At 39.4% G+C, this 26307-nt stretch overlaps 1 protein-coding gene across 8 annotated transcripts in view; it reads left to right on the top strand.

Annotated features, from left to right (window-relative positions):
* Positions 1-26307, top strand: part of SGCZ (sarcoglycan zeta) — a 1110583-nt gene that overhangs the window by 917661 nt on the left and 166615 nt on the right. The window lies entirely within an intron of this gene.

Raw genomic sequence — 26307 nt, 5'->3', positions numbered from 1 at the left:
TTTAGAGCATGTAAAACTGTGCTAATCTCAATGGCATACATCACAATTAGTCTGGTACATCACAAACACATGCAATCAGCCTATTATGTCTTCATCTCCGCCTCAAATGCACTGGTTTGCACATCTTTATTAAGTGTGTTGCAGAGTGGCCACTCATTCAGTATACTCATATGCAGAGGTTTGCTTTCAACTTTCCCACAACTGAGCTCCTATTCATGTCCAGGGAAGATAAACTTCTCTGGGTCCCTCTGTCAGCAACTCAGAGAGGCCACACCTAAGCAGCAGTAGATGGACAAGTGATCTGCATCCAGGGGAGAGGTCCTGCACACAGAATCTCTGGAACAGTGAGCTACTGTGGGGAGCACATGCTTAATTGCTACATGAGTACTGAACATGTCATTGGGCCTAGGAACCCTCCTGCTATTTGTCTGTGTTACCAGAGCTACTCTGACTTCACTGAGCTTCAGAATTTAATGAGCAAGATTCTGTTAATGAAGATGAGCTATATTAATGGTTAGTGTTTTTAAATGTTTAACTGAAGTAGTATAGAGCCTATGCCACACAGCCATGTTACCCTAAATTAACAACATTTTTATGCTTGTGCATCTTTCATAACTTGTTTTGCATTATTCTGCAGTGTATACATGCGCTTTGACATTCTTACCCTGTTTTACATTACTGATTGTACATTTGCACCTGTTTAGTACATTGAAAGGTAAAGTAAGGCTGTCCATACACTATACAAATTTCTGTCCAATTTCTGCCCAATTTGCTTTAGAATTACCTTCAACTATGTAGTGCAAGGGCCTGCCTAATTGGATACAATTAAAAGTGTTGTTTAGGTTTGACCTCATATTATATGGTTTTTGGTAAATCTAAAGTAAAATTCTCAAGCAATTTTGTAATGTATGGCCAGCCTTACTTTCTGCCTAATCATTCAGCTGATCACATATCTTGCTCCTAGTATTAGTGGTCTCAAATCTAAGAAAGATAATGGCAAAATAGCAGCACACTAAATACTCTGACAAATGCAGGTTTTGTAAATAGAGGCTTTTTTGGAGTAGGCAGGATTGTCATCTGTAGTTGCAGATCCATAGGTTTGAAACTTTCTATATACTGTACCTCCTTCAAATTGTATTCAAAATATTGGTCTATCCATTTGTAGAATTAATGTTAGTAAGTATAATTCTATTCATTGACCACTCAAGTGATGTTGCAGATATTTACTTCTAGCACACCTTTTCTAAATGAAAAGTCCCAGTGTGTCTTTTTAGTTTCTAGCTGAACAGACATGCTTGGATTTATTACAGAGGCAGGACTTGGGCAAACTAGGTTAATTGTGAAAGTGCTGGCTGGGTTGTATTACCTGCTCTGACAGCAATAAATCAACTTCCATATGATATTGTGCATCAAACCTTTCCTACTGGGGACTGCCACAGCTGCCAGTGACAGTCACAACTGCATCCTCTGCAACTCTTGATAGAATGTTACTGAATCTGTTTTAGGACTAGCATATAAAGGACTGTTGGGATTTAGTTGTGATTTGCTTTCATTTCCCCATACAGGTCAATGTAAATAAATGGAAAGTAAATAAATGGGAATCACATGATATACACTAGGCAAATGCATAATACAAGTATATAGGAATGCATATAAAATATATCTCAGATACCCTGGTGTGTTAGTCCTTAGGATTGTAATAAATGTAGAAATATGTTGCTTAACTGCTAAAGGGAGCTTTTAGAGGTTCACTGCAGTTAACGAGAACCTGAACTGTGGAAGATGTGGCCAACAAGGTCAGGAATAGGGCAAAGGACTAGTCATTATTCTCTATAGGTTCCCAGCAGCTCATTGTTTTCCCATTACTGACCTACCATGCCTTTTTCTGCACTTATCTCTCTCTCTATTTGGAGATGGCCATTTTGATAGATGCAAGACTTTGCATACTCATTTCAGAGCTGCCCATCTGATCAATGATGGTCTAAAGACGGGGGGGGGGGGGGGGAATATAAATAGCATAGAAGATGTGTAAAAAGCACAGGCCAACATAATGCATGAAGCAGCTTCTTCTTTATCAAGAAGAACAGCGAAAAGCACAGTAATGGCATCTCCAAATCTCATGAGACTAGCAGTGAGAGCAGTATTGTTCTTACATTGCAAATCTACATCTATGAAGCTGTAGGCTTAGGATAGAAAATATGTTGATATTTCAGGATACTGCTTAGGCACAATAACATTTATATATGTTTCCTATAACATAGCAAATCTTTTTTTTTCTTTGAGTAAAGGTGCACTTTAATGGTTTTATTAACAAATGTTGAGATAACATACTGCACATGGTTGATTTACTTGAAACAAACCTGTCTTGCTTACACTGCAAAGCTACACTCTATACTGGCAGCATAAACTGGTTATTGCTTGCTCAATTCAGCCACTGGGAGTAAAGAAAATAACTGTTATTTATAACTATGGAAAGATATGTTTTTCACGTTATGTGAAATGGTGATTGAACTAGTACTGTCACAGGGACAGAGATACAATTAGCAGTGTATAAGCTCCAAGTGGTAATATGACTAGAATTTACATAGGACTGGAACGGCAGTAAGCAAAGAAAAGTAAATTATATTCTGCTGAAAATGGGTTATTAAAGAAAATCTGGTGCTATGCTCCCACAAGTTCACTTTAAAGCTGAATTCTGGGATAAAAAAATATTGTCTAAATAGAAAAAACATATGTTTTCTTAAGCCGGCCATAGATGGGTTGAAATTCATCTTGTTCCTACTGAATTTCTTTCCTTTTTTGTTCAGGCTAGTTCTACTTAAGTTGATCCATTGATCGACTTCAGTACAACCAGCCTATCTGGTCTTTTTTGTGCGATCACTGTCGACAGCTATAGCTGCCAGCAGTTATCATTGTATTCCACCTGTGGGGAAACCAGTGGTTGAAAAAATATTCCATAGTGTCCTGCCTTACACAAATCTTGGTGTGCATTGTTTATTTTCTTTTAAATCTGTGCAATAATTCAAGGAGAACTTTGTCCCTGTGCAGGAGCTTTATGTAATTGAGACGAGTCACAACTGCTCTTTCTTCTTGTCCAGTGTGACTGGCCTTATATCCATTGACTCCTCTTGTTTTCTGCAGGCAGATTCTACTGGTTGGGTCTGCTCTCTCTGCTTTGTTTTATGTACAAATTATCTGTGATGATGTCAGTGCTACTTTCATAAAGTAATGACTGATTGCAAAGGCATTTGGTGTACTGTAAGTGAATTTATACCCTTCGTGGCTATTGAGAAATAAATCTAAATTTGAGGGTTGGTGACTGGAGTTCAGCTTTAAAGAGTAGAGACTGTTCAGTTAACAAAGTAAATGTTCACTTTACAAAGTGAATGTTGCCTGAATTGAGTAATAATGGAGCTGTGCTCATTTTAATCAGTAAGTCATGCACTAAAACTTTCCCCAATGCGTTGGCTGCCAGATAGAAATTAATTGTGAGAAGGAACAGTAATGTACAACCATTGTGTGGCACTGCCAAGGAGGAAGTCTACATGTCTGTGTTATGCACAGTATATCTTTACAAATTATAGAAATAAAACAAGATTCTTAGAAATGTTAATTCTTTCTATTTTTTTTACATCAAGCTGTTCTCTTTGATATGGTCATTTAAACAAATATCTACTATATCATCATATGAAATGTACTTCAAGTGATAGCTGTGCATATTATTTTATTCACAGATAGTCACAGTAAGGTAGCTGCTAACTATGAAGAATTGGCAGAATCAAAAGTGCAACATTTGCTTTCCCATGTGCTTGTCAGGGTTAGGCCACAGTCTGGCTTTCTGTATTTCCAGAATTACTACTCAGTGTTAAAAGTATCAAGTCTGTCTTATTCAGTATACACCATTCGTACATTTCATAAATGTATTTAACCTGGTTTATCTGTACTGTTAATGAAGGGGTTTGAGTGGAGCTCCAGTGTCCAGGGATGATGCCCCTGGCCACATTGATTTGAATGTCTGTTAGAGAGTTAAGGGTTGTGGATCTGATGTGGGCAGTAATATTAAAAAAACAGACTTCTGGTGAAAGTAGAAAGGAAGCCCCAGGACCTGGAGTAAAATGCTATGTACGTTTTCCAGAATGTTTTAATGTCCAGGTAAAACCATAACATGTGTAAAATTGTAGCTTTTGTCCTTTTAACAGCACATTAGGAATTTGTCTGTTTATCTTGTGTAGGATATTTGGTATTCTGCACCCATGTGTCATAATCTTGGTTTTGGTTTCCTGGGTATGGCTGCTGAGGGAGCAGATATGAGTCATGTGTCATCTGTTTTTGTGAGCAAAAATTTTGTTTTTCATTTGCATTTTAACATAGTCCTAGAGTATAACCAGGAGATAAGGTGTCGGTTAGGGACCTCTCCCAGGCATATGTTCTTAAAGGGGTTGGTGTTGTAAAGCGGGACATTTTCTGATTATAATTTAGATATGATTAGATATATACACCGTGGTATAGAACTGCAGAAGGCATAAGCTGTATGATTTGTTTTGTCTAGAAGCTTGTCTTTTAGAAAAGAAAAAAAAGTCTTACCGATTGTATGTCTGTATGTCTGTTAAACTCTAAACTATTGCCTGGAGGGAACTCTGTATTTACTTTCATGGGTGTCAGAGGGCAATATGTAGAAGACATGCCTGATTTTATGTGTATGAGTACTAATTCTTTTATGGTCGTACTTATTAGCATGTGTTTTGAAATGGTTTAAAACGCAAACAATATTAAGGATGAGACAGATTGAAGTGACCCACCTTGCTCTCCATAATGGTTCTTTGTTTTTAATGCCAATATATATTTCTGGTAAGGTAAACTGCCTGGTAATATTTCATGGACATATAGTCCACCTTTACTTTTGGGTGCTTTTAAGGGCCCATTGAAACTTCAGTTGCTTATTGGCCCAGACAAAATAGGAAAAATCTTGGTCCAGTTGTTTAAAAAAAGGAAAGACTGAGGGAAATTGGGATAAATTGTGATTAGTATAAAAATCTTGGGAGAATGTTCATTTTGATGAGGGCAGTGAATTCCATTTATTAGGGATTAGCCAAACTGTCCGGGGTTAGGTTTGAGTGTTGTTCAGCAACTTTAGAAAAGATTGGATGCTGAGACCAGACCCTAAATCAATGGGAGAGGAATACATCAAATTAAAAATGCTAATTTTCTTGATTAATAGGCAAGGTAGTATCAAAACAAAGGTGGAGTGTGGGCAGTGCCCTGGGGAACATGTACCAATACAAAAAAACTTTGTCATTTTGGCTAGGAGAAGTTATGTTTTAAATGCTTAAAGTGAAACATAAAAAATACCCAAGTCTTTTAAATACCATACCTGGGGGATTCTCTAATCCTGACTGTGAAGGGGAGATGTATTGAAAGTGCTGCAGCAACACTGACATTTACAAAGGTTCAAACAAAGAAAAAACAGCCTCAAAATCCAAGAAAAAAATGACCTGGGAGTCCCTAATCAAATATAAATATAAATCAGCCACAGCATCGATCAGTTATGGACTCAATCAGAATCCATGAGTTTCTATATTAACCGTTTAAGGACCGCCCTATAGCAGATATACTGCTACAGAATGGCACCTGTGCACAAAATCACGTATATATTCGTGATTTCACATTTCCAGGTACAGGGCGTGCGCGCCCTACCCGTCCCACCATTCACGGCCGCAGATGTCAATCACTGGGTCCCGGCTGGTAATTACTTGTTGGTGCCCGGTGATTACCATCAATCACCAATGGGGAGAAAGACTGTTTTGTTTACAGTCTTCCTCCCTGTCAGCTCGAGCACACTGCTCGGCATGGCTGTGCACAGCACAGCCATCTCGATCAGTGTGCTTACTGTAAAACACACATCCCCCGCCCCCTAGTAAAACACTCCCAGCACATAGTTAACCCATTGATCGCCCCTCACATTAATCCCTTCCTGCCCAGTACTATTAGTACAGTGTCAGTGCTTTTTTTTAGCACTGTATTGGTGTCACTGGGGATGTCAGTGACACCAAGTTAGTTCCCCCCCCAGTGTCAGAATGTCTGCCGCAGTCCCGCTAAAAGTCGCTGATTGCCACCATTACTTGTAGAAAAAAAAATCCCAGTATCTATACCGCCATTTGTAAATGCTAGAACTTTCACATAAACCAATTAATTTACACATATTGGGATTTTTTTTTTAGCAAAGACATGTAGCAGAATACATTTTCGCCTAAATTTGTGACGAAATTAGATTTTTTATTTTTTTTTACTGGACATGTTTAATAGCAAAAAGTCCAAAATATTGTTTTTTTTTTCTCAAAATTGTCAGTCTTTTTTTGCTTATAGCGTAAAAAATAAAGAACGCAGAGGCAATCAAATACCCCCAAAAGTAAGCTCAATTTGTGGGAAAAAAAGGACGTAAATTTCATTTGGGTGCAGCCTTGCATGACTGCGCAAGTGTCAGTTAAAATAACGCAGCGCTGTAACGCAAACAATTGCCTGGTCAGGAAGGGGGGTAAATCCTCAGGAGGGCGAGGGGTTAAGCTATGTATCAAAAAAAGTATATATCAATGGCCAGAATATATCAACAGCCTCTTTAATAATACAAAAATAGACATACAGTACAAAGTGCAATAAAACCATCTCCATGATCTGCTAGTAGATCTCAAAACACTCCCCTTTATTTGGGAGTGTCCTGATGCCACTGATTGTTAGTATGATAATAACATATGTTCCCCACTGCTATTAATCACAGAATGAGAACTTTTTGTCCATTGTTGTTGCATGAATCCAATGTGATTGTGTTTTTGTGTGGACAGACTTCCAAGAGTAGATTCAAACTGAAAATAATCTCCATATATGAAAGGCCATGTGTAGTCCAGAGGCGGATGTCATACTATGATACGTTCACTTTCATAGAACCTCCCTCATACACCAAAGATAACAAAGGAGCAAATATCCCTGTAGAGATGAAGTGAGACAAAAACTTCTGTGTTTTCTGGTGTGTGGTCCAGAGGAGATTCTTAAACATCTGTGTAAATTCAAGTTCCACACCTCCCTGTAGCGTCTAACAGACAGGGTGCCGTCCAGAGGAGGATAAATAAAATATAGTTGTATTAAAATATCTGAAACCTCCCTTAAATGTCAACACACCATTTAATCAATGATAAAGTCTCAATCCTTCTGAAAGGTATTTGTAAGGAAAAATGGAGTCAATCCACAGATGATGGACTTGTCCATATGCATTAAATTCTTAAGGACAATAGCACTTGTTTTAAGGCAGTGAGGAAAAATGTTATAAGCAGAGTAAAGCAAAGTATACTTATTATGCTGTGGCATCAAAGAGTCATTCCACCATTTAGAAGTCATTGAGAATAGATTATCCATTCTGACCGGTTTTGCCGGAACACCCGGCTGCCTCAGAGGTAGGCCTGTGTTTCGCACACCAGCACACACTCTCAGCGGGCTGTGAAAGATAAGGGGAAGGATGCTGCAGCAAAGCTTGAGTGATTTTCACATACACCATCAAAGGGTCTGCAGCCACCAGTACCACAAGTTAAGTCCCTGGTGGTACCCTCTCCAGCAACGAAAAGCTCAGAACAACATACAAACAATGCAGGGGCTGTGGCAGCAATGGTGTACTCCTCAGAATGCATGGAGTGACAGAGGAATAACTTTCCCTGAGAGAAGTCCTTCAAGTAGTCAATAACTGTAAGTCCTACTTGCTTGAGATGGTTGACAAGCTCAAGAGCATTAAAGATGTATCCTTCCTTAGACATGATTTGCAGGAATGCACAACAGCATTGGAAGGCAGGATTAGCATGGTGGAACATGATGTGAAACCGATGAAACAGGAGTTGAAAGCAATTCAAGAAATATGCATCTAAAGTGGACGACTTGGAGAACAGGCTACACAGGAACAATATACGAATTCGGGGCTTTCCTGAACAAAGTGAGGGCTCCAATGTTATTGCATTTTTAGAAAAATGGCTGGTAGACAGTTCTGGGACACATTTACAAATCTGTTTGCCATATAAAGAGCTCACAGGGTGCTAAGTCTCCACCACCAGGGGGGTCACCCTAGGTCTCTACTTATTAAAATGTTACACTATAAGGACAAGGTAACAATATTGCAGAAAGCCAGGGAAATTAAGGAAATATTATATAATGGAGCCAGAATCTATCTATACCCAGATTTCTGCCCAGAGTTGCAAGAGAAAAGGGCCAAGTTTGTGGAGGTTAAACGTAGGCTGCAGCAATTGAACGTGTCATATGCTATGTTATATCCTTCACGGTTATGGTTGCAGCCTGTGGGGAGACCCAATGTTTTGCTGCTCCACCAACTGTGTGGTCGGTGAAGAAGGAGAAAAGGCTTTGGACAGAAAGGGACTAAATATTAAATATGTATATATCAGGAGGGTGGCACAGCTGACTGAGTAATCATTTTTTTGTTTCTATTTCTTCTTCAGAGCGGGGGTAGGGAGTATATGGTCATAGAGAAAATGAGGTGTTCGCGCTCTCTTTTTTACATTATTTTTTATGTATTTTTTTTTCTTTTTTAGTGCATATTAAGGATACTGCTGAATGGTTACACATTCATAAGAGAATATATATCACCTGGGCACAGGGGCCCCATGATCCCCTATTGCCCGGGGGCCCCATGAGTTGTCAGTCCACCCCTGTGTATGTGTGAAAAAAGGGGGGTTGTTGTCTTTTTTCTTTCTTTTTTTTCCGTTTTTTGTTTTTGTCTTCAGTTTCATTTTCTTTGGTTATTATTGTTTCATTTACTTGCATTATTTTCTTTTCTCTTTTTATATAGGCTCTTTTTTTGTTTGAGTCCTTCTTTAGGAGGTGTATCATTAGTAAAAGGTAGACTGGGGTGTAAATGCTTTAAAAGATTACACTTGTTCATGGTTCTTTATAATTATATATATGTATCTACCAGATTAACTAAAATGGAGATAAAGGCACTGTTTGATTACTATTGTACTATTATATTGATATATATATTATTATTATTACTATTATTATTTTTTTCAGTTGTGTGAAAAGCAAATTTCTGTTCACTTTCAATACCCAATCATGAACAGGTGATTAACACATCAGATAATTTAAGTGAATATTTTCACAATTTTTTGGTGAAGATTCTGAACGTCTATAATAGATCAACCCAAATGCCTAAAAATGAATATTTAGATTGTGTTTTTTGTTAACATACTTAAAATGTTACTAATTTTTAGCTGCCTGTGAATATATTTGATTGGTGAATATATTTCTGTCAATAACTTTTTCTATAAATGGACAAAAACTAAGTGATCTCCGTGAAGTGCCTTCAGTTGGATTTACAAACCTAAAAGTCTGGTAAAACTACAGTACAAGCTGGAGTGTATATAAAATCAAGATATGGCTGGCATAATTTAATATTGGGTACTTCCGACTTTTTAAGCTCATTATAGTACTCTGCAATTTAGTGAAGGCTAAACCTGTGAATAGAGCTTTAGAAATGCTTTTATTAAGAATGGTAATGTGTTAAGCAGATTTATACTTCAAAATTAAACAATTAAAAAATGATGTAACTTTCAAAGATCAATTTTAGAATGCAATGGCTTAGCAATTGTTATAGAATTTATTAAGATGTAAGTAAAACAGTGGTAAGCAATATATTTAGAATACATTGTAACACTTTCACCACCAGATCAGCTTGTATGGCTTAATGTATAACAGTTATGTTTATAGAAGCAAGTGTTAATACTCGCAGAATACATGTGTACATGTATTTTCAACAGGCATTTCTCAAACAATAAAAAATACATTTCTATAAATCAAAAGAAAAATAACATCTGTATGATCCTTAATACTGTATAATAGTGTCTAGATCTAGAAGGATATTATCATTTCTGTGAATTTGATATATTAAATTTAGAAACAAAAATACCTGACTATTGTCCCATAGGGGTTGTACAATAACAATTGAATCTTTCAGTTGTTTTTGATCTTGTTGTTGAATTTTCCTTATGGTTTGGAAAATAATCTTGCTATCTTATATTTTATTTCAGGTTCAGTTTTGCAGGACATAGACATACTGTATAAATATAGAAAAAAGGGCAGTGCTTGAGAAGCTTTCTGTGTCACATATATTTAATAATGTAAATGTTGACTGAAGGACCTACTAACCCCTTGTTAGGAAATTTAAGGGTTAGTTTTTTTAAGGATATGTTTTTACACTGACCCAGTAAACCACTATACATATTAAACATTTTTTTAACTTGACATGACATGTTGCTCTTTCCAGTGGTGTATTTAGGTTTCATGCTGCCCTAGGCAACACAAAAATTGGCTCCCCCCCCTACGGAGAGACCCTGACACCGACCAACACCCCCTCTCCCCCACAAAGAGAGCCTGACATTGACTGACAACACCCCAGGCCCCCCAACCCCACCCGAGAGAGCCTTTTACTACCTCCACCACCCATACACTGGCAAAAGCCCCCCCCCCACTCCGGAAAGAGATAAGAAACTCACCTTCACAGCTCCAGACATCCCCTGGAACAAGTGTCAGGCTCTGCATACACCATTAACAGCCTGTAGCCTTTCTTAGATCCCCGTGCTGCGTGTATCCCTTCTTCCATTCCTTCTTTCAGCGGATGGTACTGCCCCCCTGAAAAAAGTTGCTGCCCCCCTGAAAAATGCCACCCTAGGCAAATGCCTTGTTTGCCTTGTGGTAAATACACCCCTGGCTCTTTCCCTTCTTTGAACCATTAAACAGTTCAGACTCTAAGTGGTGAAGTGAACTTATTTCTGACCTGCAGTGGTTAAAGGGGAATCTTAAGCTTTGCAGAAAAGCAATAACTTGGGTGGCAGATTCCCCAAGAAATGTAATCTGCAGCATCTGCAACAGGGGCTTGGTAGTTGTCGCTGGACTGGAGCATTTTAACAAATGTCAGCTGACGAACTGCATCTTGAGATAGACAGTTTTCTATCTGTCACAAGTCTATCACAGAACTAAGTGTATGTAAGGAGAGAACACTGGCAGCAGGGCATCCCAGAAGCTCAGTTGCATAGTTACATAGTTGCATAATTAGTCTGGTGGAAAAAAGACAAAAGTCCATCTAGTTCAATCAAAAAAAAAGTTATAATCCTATACCCACCATTGATCCAGAGGAAGGCAAAAAAACCCAGCAAAGCATGATTCAATTTGCTCCTGCAGGGGAAAAAATCCTTCCTGATCCCCTGAGAGGCAATCGGATATTCCCTGGATCAAGTTTACCATACTATAGATCCTCTTTCCATTGGCCTATTCTTGTTACCAAGTACTCTAGGACGTCATCTATCTCAAGGGTGTCAACATCCACCCTTGACCCCATGTACTTTCCCACCATATGATGCAGCCACTGTTGATAGCTGTTGGCAACAGATAACCCTGGATACTGGGTACTGAAAAAGCTTCTGAAGGCTTCACTTAGACATCCAACCCCACCACTGCTCCTCCTTTCAACCATAGGAGACTCCAAGCCACATTGCCCATGAGACAGTATACTGCCATCCTCTGGAAAGAAGGTTGACAGGTTCCTCAACAGTACATCCTCCAGTTGTTTAACCCTTTTCTCCCTCTGTAAAGACAGGATAGGCTCTGCAACTTTTCCCTTGTAACGTGGATTCAGGAGAGTTACCAACCAGCGATGATCCCTCACCTTGATGCCACAAATCCCAAGGTCCTTTTGCAGGCTCTGGACCATGAAGGAGCCAATCCACCATAAGTTACCAGAGGCTGAGGTCCTTGGGGGTCACTGGGGGATGACATGATACTCTACTATCTCCACCCAGCCATATAAAACTCCCAGGGTTTGAGAAGGCTGACACCCACCCCTGGAAGCTTGCCTCATGTCCACCCCCTCTAAAACTCCCAGGGTTTGAGAAGGCTGACACCCACCCCTGGAAGCTTGCCTCATGTCCACCCCCACTGCAACCATACTCCTCCACTTCTTCATGCTTTGCCTGTACCTGCTGTAACCTCACAGGAATGTCATTTAAATACAGCAAGTCCTGAGACACCAGGAAGTAATCTTCTTATTTCTGCTTCCTTGTCTATAATGCATGCAGTGTGTGCACTAGCACAAACACTAAAGGAATGGTTTCTCAGATACCTGCATTGTCATGGCTCAACATTCTTGTTGCTGCTTCAAATGGTGACAATAAATTGCATGTATCCTGAATAGCCACTGATGTGAGGAAAAAAACCCAAACCTTTCCTCATGCAGTTCTCACACAGGTACTCATTTGCTGTATGGCCCACTGATGTATGTGCAACTGCTGCAGCATGGCTAAGTTAGAGTTCCACCAGATGAGCATATCACAAATCAGGCAGTATGGGGGCAGATGGAGTTCCCTCTGAATTTCCCCCACAGGGACACCGGCTGTGTATGACCACCTGTGTACAGCCTATTTGTCTTTTGTAAAACAACCCAAGGGCGGACTGACCATTCGAGCCCTCAGGCAGTGTCCGAGGGCCAGCGGTCAGTAGGGGGCCCCATGAAATGCCCCTGCACCTTTTTATAGGCTTTTTTTGGTGTGCTTTAAGTGTGGGCAAGGACACAGGGGCCCCATGATCCCCTATTGCCCGTGGGGTCAGTCCGCCCTTGAAACAACCCCATAGTGCGCATTACATGACTAGAAGAAATGCTGCTGTTGTTATACATGTTTATACAGATTTTATACTGTGCAATGCGCGATGTCATTCCCACTTATCTTTTTCATAAAATAAAGAATTCCTAAAAAAGGGGTGGGAAAATGCTTTAAACTGTTTCAAGAGAAATTTAGAAACCATCTATTTAATTAGTTATCTATTTAACAAAAAAATTGGATAGTCCAAAGTGAGTGTGCCCACAATCAGCCCCATTACAGACAAGGAAAGGTATCTTTTTTTTTTACATTGTAATGGACTTATTAAAACAGTATTTTTTTTTATTGGTATAAAAGGTACAAAACTCAGGGGTAGGTACACAAGTATGAGCAATAAGGGAGCATATCAAGAGTAATTGTTCAAGTACATTTACATGGGGTGTGACAAATAATACATAGTAAAAAGGAGCACAGGAAGAATATTGATGACATGGTTGTCTACTGTATGTGAATACTCTCCTATGCATCCAGATCTTCCAATGGTTTTCAAATGTTCTATATGTTAGAGAATTAATAGTTAATAGGTGTTCATAAGTGTGATTTTGCTGGATCATGGTGATCACTTCTGAGTTGTTGGGGGAATCAATTGATTTCCATTTTTTGAGTACAATCGTTCGAGCTGCTAAGAGTATATGAGTGACTACGGGTCTGAAGGAGGAAGGTAAAGTATCTATACCTACGTTTAGTAGTGCTAGGCTTGGATTTGGATTGAGTAGAATGCCTGTTGGGGATAATAGGAGTTGAAATAGAGATTTATGTACCATTTAGCATGATTGCACATTGGCTGCTATTCTAACAATACATCTCAAAACTAAGGGAAAATGGCCACCGTAGCACCTTGTACTACTTAAAAATGGCTGCTGGTTTACTATTCCCCGAGACCAATGAAAAATGGCCCCTACTGGGTTGTATGAGAAGAACTTTGGCAAAATGGCCACCATTTAATTGAATTTTAGAACACTATATAAGTACCCTCCATTTGCCCTCTACCATCCATCTGATGAAGTCATGTGGACATGATGAAACGCGTAAGGGCGTGGTCGTGGGCAGACATAATTGAGTTCAACAGAACTTGGAAGTGCAGCCTTGATCTGATGATGTTTAACCTTGCTTATGGTGTTTTTATTTATTTGTACATGTGAGTGCAATACCTTTTAACATAATAAAGATACAGTTGTTAGTACATACTGCACCATTGGAGTGTATTTTTGTCTCTTCCATTAAGGGTGATTATCTCAGACCTCCAACTCACCCTCCTCTTAAAGGGACTGGATCCCATATCTGGCTTGATGTTGTTTTAAAAGTTAAAAGATGCTGTATCACCTCTACATGGTTAATGATCAGGAGAGTGAAGGAATCCTTACAGATTTGGTATTACAAAGTGCAATTTGATTGCTCGGAGGTGAGAGTTCTGTGAGCACTGAGGTGACACCGTCTGCATGATTATAGCACTGATCTGATGGTCTGCGTTTGAGCACTTGAAGAAGCAAATGAGCTGTGAAGAGTTGGATTGTCTATAATACACTGGTTATTTCACATACTATGGACTTGGTTCATGGACATATATTTATCATATTGATTTGTATCACCACACTCTTATTCACATTTTGTTTATTCATTTTGTTTATTTGTTTTATGTATGTGCAGTGCAGCATTGATTCTATTTATGTAATGTGGAGACATCCCATGGCCTCCATAGATCTCCAAGAAGGAGTGTATGTAGATTATTGGTGGGAGTTAAGGTATTTTCTGCTTCTAGCCAAAGTGGGCTATTTGTGCCTCTGAACCAGTATTTAATTTGGTCCATACGGACCGCCCAGTATTAGTCTCAAATATCTACTAAATCTGCACCTCCTATTGATCTGTGTGAGGTTCAACATGAGTAAGAACATCTAGGTTTTTTACCATTCCAAATAAATTTTCGTAGTAGACTCGACAGGGTTTTGAAGTATTGGTCTGGTATAGGAATAGGTAGTACTCTGAATACATACTGTATAGGAGTTGAGGTAATATCATCATTTTAAAGGCTAAAAGCCTTCCCATCCACAAGAGTTCATGTTGTGATATGTGTTTTATTTGACTAGTTATTTTATCAATGAGAGGTGTTAGGTTGGTCTTAGCAAGAAGGGAATAGGTCCTTAGTTAGTTTTTTCCCAGATATGGTATCCCTTGTGTGCTCCACATAAAGGGAAGTCTTACTCCTAAATTTAGGATAAGAGATTTTGTGAAGTTGACTTTGTAATAGGAGATATTGCTAAAGTGTGATAACACATGGTGGGCTTGAAGAAGCGAGGTTGCTAGCATGAGGATAACATCATCTGCGAATAAGTTGGTGACGTGTGATTTTGTGCTGACATTAAACCCTGTGATTAGAGGATGTGAGCAGATTTTTGTTCTGCTAGTGGTTTGACCATTGGATTAAAGATGGTTAGAGAGAGGCGGCAACCCTGTCAAGTCCTGTTAGAAATTATAAATGTTTTGGTTAAGATACCTGAAGTATCTATTGGCATTAGCATATGATTGAATTTTTAAACAACAAAGATGTTTGTCATATTGGTGTGAGAGTAATTCCCTCAATTCTTCCCTGAGTCTTTTGAGAGTGTTAAAGATGTGAGGTGTAGGTGTATTTTTATTTTGGGTTTCTAAGTTGTGGATCTCAGAAAGAAGAGAGTTGAGTTTGAGGTTATAGTGTTTTTTCGCCCTGGCTCCTTGTTGTATGAGGATGCCCTTTATGGGCTTTATGGGCATTCGATAGGATGTAGGGGTCATCTACCGATGCCGTATTGTGTGGAAGTATTGCTGGAGATGAAGAGAGACAGTGGAATAGTGTTTAGGGTCTTGTAGTTATCTAAGGTTGCAACATCAGATGGGGACAGAGGGGGAGGCAGGTCTCTCTGTTATGGTTGGACCATGTGATGTTGTGGATGTGTGAGAAGGATATTTATTGTAGTAGCCATTTGTCAGTAACAAACAACTCTATGCGAGAGTAGGAGAGAGGAGAGAAAAATGTGTAATCTATTTTATAGTCCATATTTTATGGAAGTTATGTGCTTGAAGAGTTTACGTAGAAAGTGAAGTTGGAGGAAGTTAGGTGCGTATAATGTTACCAGGGTGTATGGCTGATCGTTAATGTCACAGGTAAGTATGACATATCTTCCTTCTGCGTCTAAGAAGGACTCTTTTAGGTGGAATGATAGAGAGTTGCGGATAGCTATTAAGACTCCTCTCTTCTTTTTCTGGCTAGAAAGACATGTGGGTAGTCTCTGTAGGAGCATTTGTGGGGCTTAGATGCTTGAAAGTGGGTTTCTTGCACACTTACTATATTGACCTTACTTTTTCTGGCCTCTTTCCATATAGAAAAGTGCTTTGCAGGGTGGTTTAGCCCATTGGCATTAAGTGATAAGCATTTAAATGTCATTGTTGGAGGGTTTGATTGAGCTTAGTAAATTAAAAGTTAAGTCACTCACAGTGGGCCAAGGTCAGATGGAGATTATTCCTTCTGATCTCAGTATGGTCTTTCACTGAAGATGTTCAATGCAGGTAGGTTGGAGTAGTTGATTTATTTAATCCAAAATGTGCAAGAAAGAGATTCTGGAGGTTTCATCTTCAATTTCAGCTCTATGTGTACCAAACGCTGAGAAGGAGTCTCGGAACAAAAGAAAGGTTAGTAAAAACAACAAAATTGAAACAGTAACAGGAACAATAAAAAGAGGACCCAATGGTGGGTCCGGATGCAGAGAGGTCTGCTGGTGTGTCCGGGGGGAAGAAGGAAAGTTGTGGATTACTATCCCATGGCCGGGGGAGATACAAACTTGTAGTAGAGTAATGCTTGGAATTAGGATCCTCCATTGGTGTGCTTTCTGGAGAATCTTTTGTGAGACATTATTTGCCACTCATTTTCCATAGCCTTGGGACTTGTGGTTGGTGGAGTAGCAGGCATTGATTCAGGGTTAATTCCCCAGAGGCGGAGAGCATCTAGCCCTTCTTCAGTTGTTGAAATATGTGTAGTGACACCGTTGTAGGTGATGTAGAGGGCAGCAGGTTATATCCACTTGTGTGTGATATTGTGGTTCCTTAGCACCTTTGTAATGGTTGCTAGATTTCAACAGCTCTGACGTGTGTGCTTGGAAAGATCTGGAAGTAGTTGGAGTGATGCATACTGCTCTGGGAGGTTGTCAGCTTTGCAGAATGTGACCATTAGCTGTTTTTTCACATTTTTATGACAAAAAAATACAACTTCAAAAAACTCGCCACACCTCTTATGAAGTACGTCAGACTGTCTACTTTGCAAAAGTGGTCATTTGGAGGATATCTGTACTATTCTGACATTCTTGGACCTCAAGAAATTAGATTGGCCGTCAGTACTTCAGGATTGATCAATTTTCAGATCTATACCGTAGTTTGTGAACTCTATAACTTTCCTACAAACTAAATAATACATCCTAATTTGGGTTATTTTCACCAAAGACATGTAGCAGAATACATTTTGGCCTAAATTTATGAAGAACAATTATTTATTTGCAAACTTTTATAACAGAAACAAAGAAAAATGTGTTTTTTTCAAAAATGTTTTGTTAATTTAGCAAAAAATAAATATCCCAGTGGTGATTAAATACCACCAAAAGAAAGCTCTAGTTGTGTAAAGAAAATGATAAAATTTTAGTTTGGGTACAGTGTTGCATGACCGCGCAATTATCATTGAAAGTGGGAGAGCGCTGAAACCTGAAAAATGGCCTGGGCAGCAAGGGGGTAAAAGTGCCCGGTATGGAAATGGTTAAAGAACTTGTTTTAAAATTTGCATCCATTGCAATAAACCAAAATGATATGATCAGCTTAAAAAGTGGTCATTCGTGTACAAAATGTACTTCAAAACAGATACCAGTTGTGTCTAAAACCCAAGTTAAACCTTTTGTGTCACCCTTTCTCTCCCTGTACTATGCACATCATAATCTAACTTAAATACACACAGGAAGGGACAATACAGGGAGCTATAAAAAAAAAAATAAATGTTTAGGTTTCTTAGACCCTTCAAAGCACAAAATATAAGTAAAACATCCCAAATTTAATGCAATATTACTGTTGATTAGACTCTATTTTTTTCCTCTGTTGTTTCTGCTTCAACTTAATCAGATAAAAAAAAACTTTTAAAAAACCCATCATGCAGCATCAAAATTATTAGCTGCTCAGTTTACAATTAGTTCTAACAGCAACTTTCATCACATTCATATTTTATATTATCACAAACAAGTTGCACTGTAAATAAATAAGTGAATAATTAAAAAATATTAAATACTCAAATGAACGTGATATATCCTAAAGTGACATATAATAAAAAGTCTAAATCATTAAAATTTTCCTGTGAAATGAGCATCCATCAACTTCAATCCATGTGAGAAGTGCATCCACCACCAATATAACCAGCCTCTTACCGAATCCCTAGACCCCAAATTATAGGAGGTGTATGTGACATTACGCTGCATACATCCTGAGGATGTAATTAGATGTTGATGAAATATTCCGATGCCACAACAGTTTATCCTGCCACGAGAGCGTTCACATATAAAAGAAATCCACCATAGTGTGATATTGCCAATAATTTATTGGTAAAAACTGTAAATGTTCTTCTTACAGTCATATAATCAAACTGCATGTAAATGAACGCTGCTCGCTAGAAACAAAACACATTGATATTTGGACAAACTGTACACACTTATCTTACATTACTGCTACTCACAATCTGAGCATCAGCTCATCATTTTCAAACCTAAAAAAGATATTTGCTCTGAAACTGCTTACAGCCCAGAGTCCAACACACTTTTTACTATCACAGATATAAAATTCCTGACAATACAACCATCTCATTTGTACTTAAGTCTATCACACTATCATATCAAATCAAAATAATTCCTTCATCAATTGGTAAGGAACGCGAGCAGTGGGATTCCACCACACCCAGAAATAGGCTTGCAACTGATCACCTACTAGCATATCAAATAAGCCAGCTAAGTATCTGATACATTTTCTACACTTTTTGAATGTACTATGGCTTACCATGCATTACATACAACCTTAATCCCAGCACAAACAATCTATCACAATTCTGCATCATTATTTGTATCTTTTATTAACATATATTGAACTCCACTCCGGTTACCATCTGTTTTGTTACTTTTTGAGAGGTTGTATTTGATATGTGCAAAGAGAGATCATCCAAATAAGTATAACGTTTAATAAAATTAATGACAGATACAGATGACAAATATTAGAAAATTTAACAAGAATACTTAACTAAAGATGCTGGTTTCTCCACGGGTCCTTCCATTATATCTCATGGCCGATGATCAGAACAAACGCATGCTTAATGCAGCTCTGAGATAAGAAAATTGTTTCCAGGCTAGTTGTGCGTTATATAATGGACTTGTGAGCAAGGAATGGACAACCCACCCCCCTTGCAAACAAAATGATGACCTTCTAAGAAAGATAGCACATTCCTGAAAGGAGAGTAGGCTGGCTTGTCCATATAGTCACATTTCTTTGGTATAAATCGTTTAAGGTGACCAGAATAATGAGGATATTAGAGGTCTTATTAGATATTTGTGAGGCTAGCATTAATAAGGAAATATGTCATTTGCAATTTCCCAACCAGGCTAGCAAATATATCAGTGAGGAGCAGTCTTTGTGTGCTGCAGTGGAGGTGTTATCATGTGGTAGTGTTTCTACTGACACCAGTGGCAGGACACAGGCTTAACTAGCCTAGTGTTGGGTTATCTTTCACCACACCAAGCTCTGCTCAATTCCTGTTAGAGCCTCTAGCAGAAAAACCTTATAGAAAAATATTCCCTACTTTAAAATTGTACTGCTCCAAAGTATCTCTCTTTTAAATGTGCAGTAATTGAGATGATTATAGCTTTAATAAGGGAGCATACTCTAGAGTGCAATGCTGTTTCTATCTTGGTGAGAATTATTTTTATTCACATTTTTGTAAACATACAGCATATTACAAGATCAATTTTTTAGGTAGTATTAATAGATTTCATTAATAAAATCCTAGCTAAAAGAGAAAAAGGCTGCTTTCACACTGGTTCACCTCAAAAACGCTTGAAAAATGACTAGTGTTTTTGGAGTGTTTTTGAAGCGGAACATCCTGGACATACTTTGTAGCTCAAATTGGGCAGATTTGCACGTTTGAAATACTGCATTAGTTATTTTATCAAGTCATGCGGTATTTTAGTAGCGAAAACCATGTGTTAATGTTTCAGTTGTCAGCGGGGTTTCCCACTGACAGGTGAATGTAAAAGAAGGAATTGCTGGCAATTAAAAAAATAAAAAAACCGCATGGGGTCCCCCCTCCATCCATACCAAGCCCTTTGGGTCTGGTATGAATTTTGAGTGGAACCCCCAAGCCAAAAAAATCCCCAAAATCCATACCAGACACTTATCTGAGCATGCAGCCCGGCAGGTCAGGAAAGGGGTGGATGAGTAAGCGCCTCCCTTCCTGAACCATACCAGGCCACACGCCCTCAACATGGGTGGGTGCTTTGGGGCGGTGGGGGGGTCCCCCAAAGCACCTTTTTCCCCAAAGAAGGCTCTGTTCCCGATGCTGGCCGTCTGACTGCTTCGCTCGCCTGTGACATCATCGACTGAGGCATGCTGGGTCAATGATGTCACATAGGGGCGGGCTCACATGCGTGATGGCCCTGCCCTTTAAATATTTAAGAACTGTAAAGCCAGCGGAGCATTCAGATGGCCGGGAGCCAGTGTCAGGAGAAGAGCCTTCTTTTTTTTTCTTTCCTCCAGTCAACGGTGGCATCGTGATTGATCTACTTCGGGGGACATTCTTATATTTTCCTTCTTTTAATAAAGCACTTGCTCCTGTCTTTTTTTCACACATCAGTTTTTTTTTGTGAATGGGTAGCAGTACCATATACCCCATACTCATTCACATGGGGGGGCGAGATCTGGGGGCCCCTTGCCAAAGGGGGCTTCCAGATTCTGATAAGCCCCCCACCCGCAGACCCCCACAACCACAGCCCAGGGTTGTGGGGAAGAGGCCTTTGTCTCCATGTTGCTTTGGAGATGGAGCATGTGACCTGGTATGGTTCAGGAGGGGGGGGTGCTTGCTCGTCACCCCCCCTTTCCTGGCCTGCCGGGGCTGCATGCTCGGACAAGGGTCTGGTATTGATTTTGGGGCTGTCCCCATGCCATTTTTTCTTTTTTGGCATAGGGTTTCCCCTCAAAATCCATACCAGACCCAAAGGGCTTGGTATGGATGGAGGGGGGGACACCACACCGTTATTTTATTATTTTTTGAATGCCAGCAATTCTTTCTTTTACATTCAGCTGTCAGTGGGGAACCCCGCTGACAGCTGAAACAGCCAGACCTTCCCACATGTGCGGTGTGTTTTTGGAGTGGTTTTAATCGTTTTTGGATGGTTTTTGAGGCGATTACCATTCATTTCAATGGGAAGAGGCATTTTGGAGGCATTTGTTTAACTCCCCAAACATGCCTCAAAGATGATGCAAGCAGGAGTTTTTACACCGCACCGCAAGCGCCACACCTCAGTGTGAAAACATACATAGATATACATTCACATACAGTTGTGTTCAAAATAATAGCAGTGTGTTGAAAAAAGTGAATAAAGCTCAAAATTCTTCTAATAGCTTTTATTTCCATACACACAAATGCATTGGGAACACTACACATTCTATTCCAAATCAAAACATGAAGAAAAATATATCAAATTTGTGTTGTTCCTCTAAAAAAATTGAAGAAAAGTGAATATTAGACTGTTCAAAAAATAGCAGTGCGTGTAATCTTCTTTACAAACTCAAACATTCACTATATAAACTGAAAAATGTTTGAAGATTTTGCTTTCCTTTGAATCACTTAATGAATATTTAGTTGTATAAGCACTGTTTCTGAGAACTGCTGTACATCTGTGTTGCATGGAGTCAACCAACTTCTGGCACCTGTGAACAGGTATTCCAGCCCAGGATGATTGGACTACATTCCACAGTTCTTCTCTATTTCTTGGTTTTGCCTCAGAAACTGCATTTTTGATGTCACCCTACAAGTTTTCTATTGGATTAAGATCGGGGGATTGGGCTGGCCACTCCATAACGTCAATCTTGTTGTTCTGGAACCAAGATGTTGCACGTTTACTGGTGTGTTTGGGGTCGTTGTCTTGTTGGAACATCCATTTCAAGGGCATTTCCTTTTCAGCATAAGGCAGCATGACCTCTTCAAGTATTCTGATGTATTCAAACTGATCCATGATTCCTGGTATGCAATAAATAGGCCCAACACCGTATTAGGAGAAATATCCCCTTATCATGATGCTTGCGCAACCATGTTTCACTGTCTTCACAGTGTACTGTGGCTTGAATTCAGTGTTTGGGGGTCGTCTGACAAATTGTCTCCGGCCACTAGACCCAAAAAGAACAATCTTACTTTCATCAGTCCACAAAATGTTGCACCATTTCTCTTTAGGCCAGTCAATGTACTCTTTGGCAAATTGTAACCTCTTCAGCACATGTCTTTTTTTCAACAGTGGGACTTTGCGGGGGCTTCTTGCAGATAGCTTGGCTTCACATAGGCATCTTCTAATTGTAACAGTGCTCACAGGTAACTTTAGACCTTCTTTGATCTTCCTGGAGCTGATGTTCCCCGCTTCAGTCTATCCTGAACTCAGCGGCCAGAATCATCCACCTTGCCAACTGCTCCGCTTCTGCCACCCCCCTCTGTCATTCCCTCCACTGGCTCCCAGTTGCCCAACGCATTAAATTCAAACTACTAACACAGACATACAAAGCCATTCATAACGCTGCCCCAAACTACCTCACCGACCTGATACCCAAATACCACCCTTTCTAGCTCCCTGGTCTCCACTCCCCACGCCTGACTGCAGGACTTCTTCAGGACTTCCCCCATCCTCTGGAACTCACTACCCCAATCCATCAGACTGTCACCTACCCTCCTCACCTTTAGGCACACCCTGAAAACCCATCTCTTCAGGGAAGCCTACCCCACCCTCACCTAACAGCCGATCTCCACCACTCCTCCTACCACTCCATCCCCCACAGCCACTTCCTCCTGTACCACTATCCGCTCCCTCCTAGATTGTAAGCTCGAAAGAGCAGCGCCCTCTAACCCCTCGTGTTTTGTTTTGTTACTGTATTGTCTCATGTACTGTCCCCCACTATAATGTACATCGCTGAGCAAACCTTTTAGTGCTATATAAATACTGTATAATAATAATTTTGGCTATTCCTCTATCCATTCGAATGGTAGTTTTTCGCTTTCTTCCATGTCTTTTAGATTTTGGTTGCCATTTTAAAGCATTTGCGATCATTTTAGCTGAGCAGCCTATCATTTTCTGCACTTCTTTATATGTTTTCCCCTCTCCAATCAACTTTTTAATCAAGGTACGTTGTTCTTCTGAACAATGTCTGGAACGACCCATTTTTCTCAGAATTTCAGAGACAAATGAACTGTAACCAGCATGTACAACATTTGCTGCCTTCCTTCCTTAAATAAGGGCAATAATTGCCACCTGTTTTTCAAAAAATGAATGACCTCACTAATAGAACTCCCCACTGCTATTATTTTGAACATGCCCCTTTCAATTAGTGATTAAATTACACAGAATCAGCAGCATGCATGTCATGACTGTTGGGTCTGTTAGATTTCTATTACTCTACTACACCTGCTAGTAAATTATTTGCTATGTAGAAATATCATTTCTACCAAAAACAGTGATTGATCAGGTGATGTCTGACTGCTATTATTTGAACACCACTGTACATAGTGAAGCAGTTTTCTTGAGCTTTTCAGGTGGTTTTTGTTAAAGTAAAAACCCCTCAGTGTGAAAGCAGCCTACTACAAATTGTTGTTACTGTATCTGTAGATGTTTATTTAATACAAATTGTATACAAAAGTAACATGCTGCACTGCTGGATATGTTTGCTGGGTCATAGTAGCAGGAAATATTGTAATTGTTAAGCATTTTTTGCAGTCATAAAGCTAAGCTGAGCAATACATGTAATATACTAACGAAGGATAGCCCAGGTTATTAAGAAAACAACATCTCTGAAAATGTTGTAATAAATAATGCAGCATTATTACAATAAGTGATAAAATATTGTCCATAAAATGATTTTGGAGGATGTTAATGCATTTATTGATGGTGCTGTTATTTAAGTGATTGCAGGGAACTGTCTAGAATATGACTATAAACCTAGGGGAAATATGCTCTAATTGCCATTTACTGTCACTTACAATTGTATCGACAGGAAAACCAATAGCACAACCTGTTTCTTCTGCAGAATGATGTAAGGTAATTTATTTTATGTTCACTAGCACTAAAATAGAAATTGCTATTATAGAAAGAAAAACAGTTGCTAAGAATATTCAAATGGAAGTTAAGGCTTTCAAATAGAGTTTTCTGGCAATTACCAATAGATAGGCTATACTTTTACATTCAGCTTAAATTTCATAATTAGTGTCTAGTATTTGTTTTTCTATACAGTTAAATATTTAGACATATTCACTAGAGATGAGCGAATTATTCAAAAATTCGATTCGGCTGATTCGCCGAATTTGAGGAAGAAATTCGATTCGATGCGAATTTAACTTATAAAAAGGGTTTCGAGGCTTCAGAGAGCCTTTAAATTAGTGCAGAACACTGTACCTTTAATTTAAATGCCCTTGGAGATGAGGAAGGAGAAGGAGAAGGAGAAGGATGAGAAGAAGGAGAAGGAGAAGGATGAGAAGAAGGAGAAGGAGAAGGATGAGAAGAAGGAGAAGGATGAGAAGAAGGAGAAGGAGAAGGATGAGAAGAAGGAGAAGGATGAGAAGAAGGAGAAGGAGAAGGATGAGAAGAAGGAGAAGGATGAGAAGAAGGAGAAGGAGAAGGATGAGAAGAAGGAGAAGGATGAGAAGAAGGAGAAGGAGAAGGATGAGAAGAAGGAGATGGATGAGAAGAAGGAGAAGGATGAGAAGAAGGAGAAGGATGAGAAGAAGGATGAGAAGAAGGAGAAGGATGAGAAGAAGAAGGATGAGAAGAAGAAGAAGGATGAGAAGAAGGAGAAGGATGAGAAGAAGAAGGATGAGAAGAAGAAGAAGGATGAGAAGAAGAAGAAGGATGAGAAGAAGGAGAAGGATGAGAAGAAGAAGAAGGATGAGAAGAAGAAGAAGGATGAGAAGAAGGAGAAGGATGAGAAGAAGAAGAAGGATGAGAAGAAGGAGAAGGATGAGAAGAAGAAGAAGGATGAGAAGAAGAAGAAGGATGAGAAGAAGGAGAAGGATGAGAAGAAGAAGAAGGATGAGAAGAAGAAGAAGGATGAGAAGAAGGAGAATTCCAAGCCGGCAAAAAGTGTATCTGCAGAGCTCCGATATTTCTTAGCGGAGCTCTGCAGATACACTTAGCGGAGCTCTGCAGATACACTTAGCGGAGCTCTGCAGATACACTTTTTGCCGGCTTGGAATTCTTCTTATTTTCATCCTACTTCTTCTTCTTCATCCTCATCCTCATCCTCAGAAGAAGAAGAAGAGGATGAAGATGAGGATGAAGAGGAAGAAGAAGAAGAAGAAGAAGAAGTAGGATGAAAATAAGAAGAATTCCAAGCCGGCAAAAAGTGTATCTGCAGAGCTCCTCTATTCTGCAGATACACTTAGAGGAGCTCTGCAGATACACTTTTTGCCGGCTTGGAATTCTTCTTATTTTCATCCTACTTCTTCTTCTTCTTCTTCATCCTCATCCTCAGAAGAAGAAGAAGAGGATGAGGATGAGGATGAAGAAGCAGAAGTAGGATGAAAATAAGAAGAATTCCAAGCCGGCTAAAAGTGTATCTGCAGAGCTCCGCTAAGTGTATCTGCAGAGCTCCGCTATTTCTGACAGTTCTCTGACATTCACTCCATACAGCGGTTGAAACATTGTATCTATTTGTTTCCATAAATGGAAACAAATAGATACAATGTTTCAACCGCTGTATGGAGTGAATGTCAGAGAACTGTCAGAAATAGGCTATTTCTGACAGTTCTCTGACATTCACTCCTCAACCGCTGTATGAAGTATTGAATGTCAGAGAACTGTCAGAAATAGCCTATTTCTGACAGTTCTCTGACATTCACTCCATACAGCGGTTGAAACATTGTATCTATTTGTTTCCATAAATGGAAACAAATAGATACAATGTTTCAACCGCTGTATGGAGTGAATGTCAGAGAACTGTCAGAAATAGCGGAGCTCCGCTATTTCTGACAGTTCTCTGACATTCACTCCATACAGTGGTTGAAACATTGTATCTATTTGTTTCCATTTATGGAAACAAATAGATACAATGTTTCAACCGCTGTATGGAGTGAATGTCAGAGAACTGTCAGAAATAGGCTATTTCTGACAGTTCTCTGACATTCAATACTCAACCGCTGTATGGAGTGAATGTCAGAGAACTGTCAGAAATAGCCTACTTATGACAGTTCTCTGACATTCACTCCATACAGCGGTTGAAACATTGTATCTATTTGTTTCCATAAATGGAAACAAATAGATACAATGTTTCAACCGCTGAGCTCTGCAGATACACTTAGCGGAGCTCTGCAGATACACTT

The sequence above is a fragment of the Staurois parvus genome, unplaced genomic scaffold, assembly GCF_062004578.1.
Source record: "Staurois parvus isolate SC_StPar_1 unplaced genomic scaffold, SC_StPar_1.0 ptg000071l, whole genome shotgun sequence".
In the NCBI taxonomy this organism is placed as follows: Eukaryota; Metazoa; Chordata; class Amphibia; order Anura; family Ranidae; genus Staurois; species Staurois parvus.
This window is presented reverse-complemented; position numbering and strand designations above follow the sequence as displayed.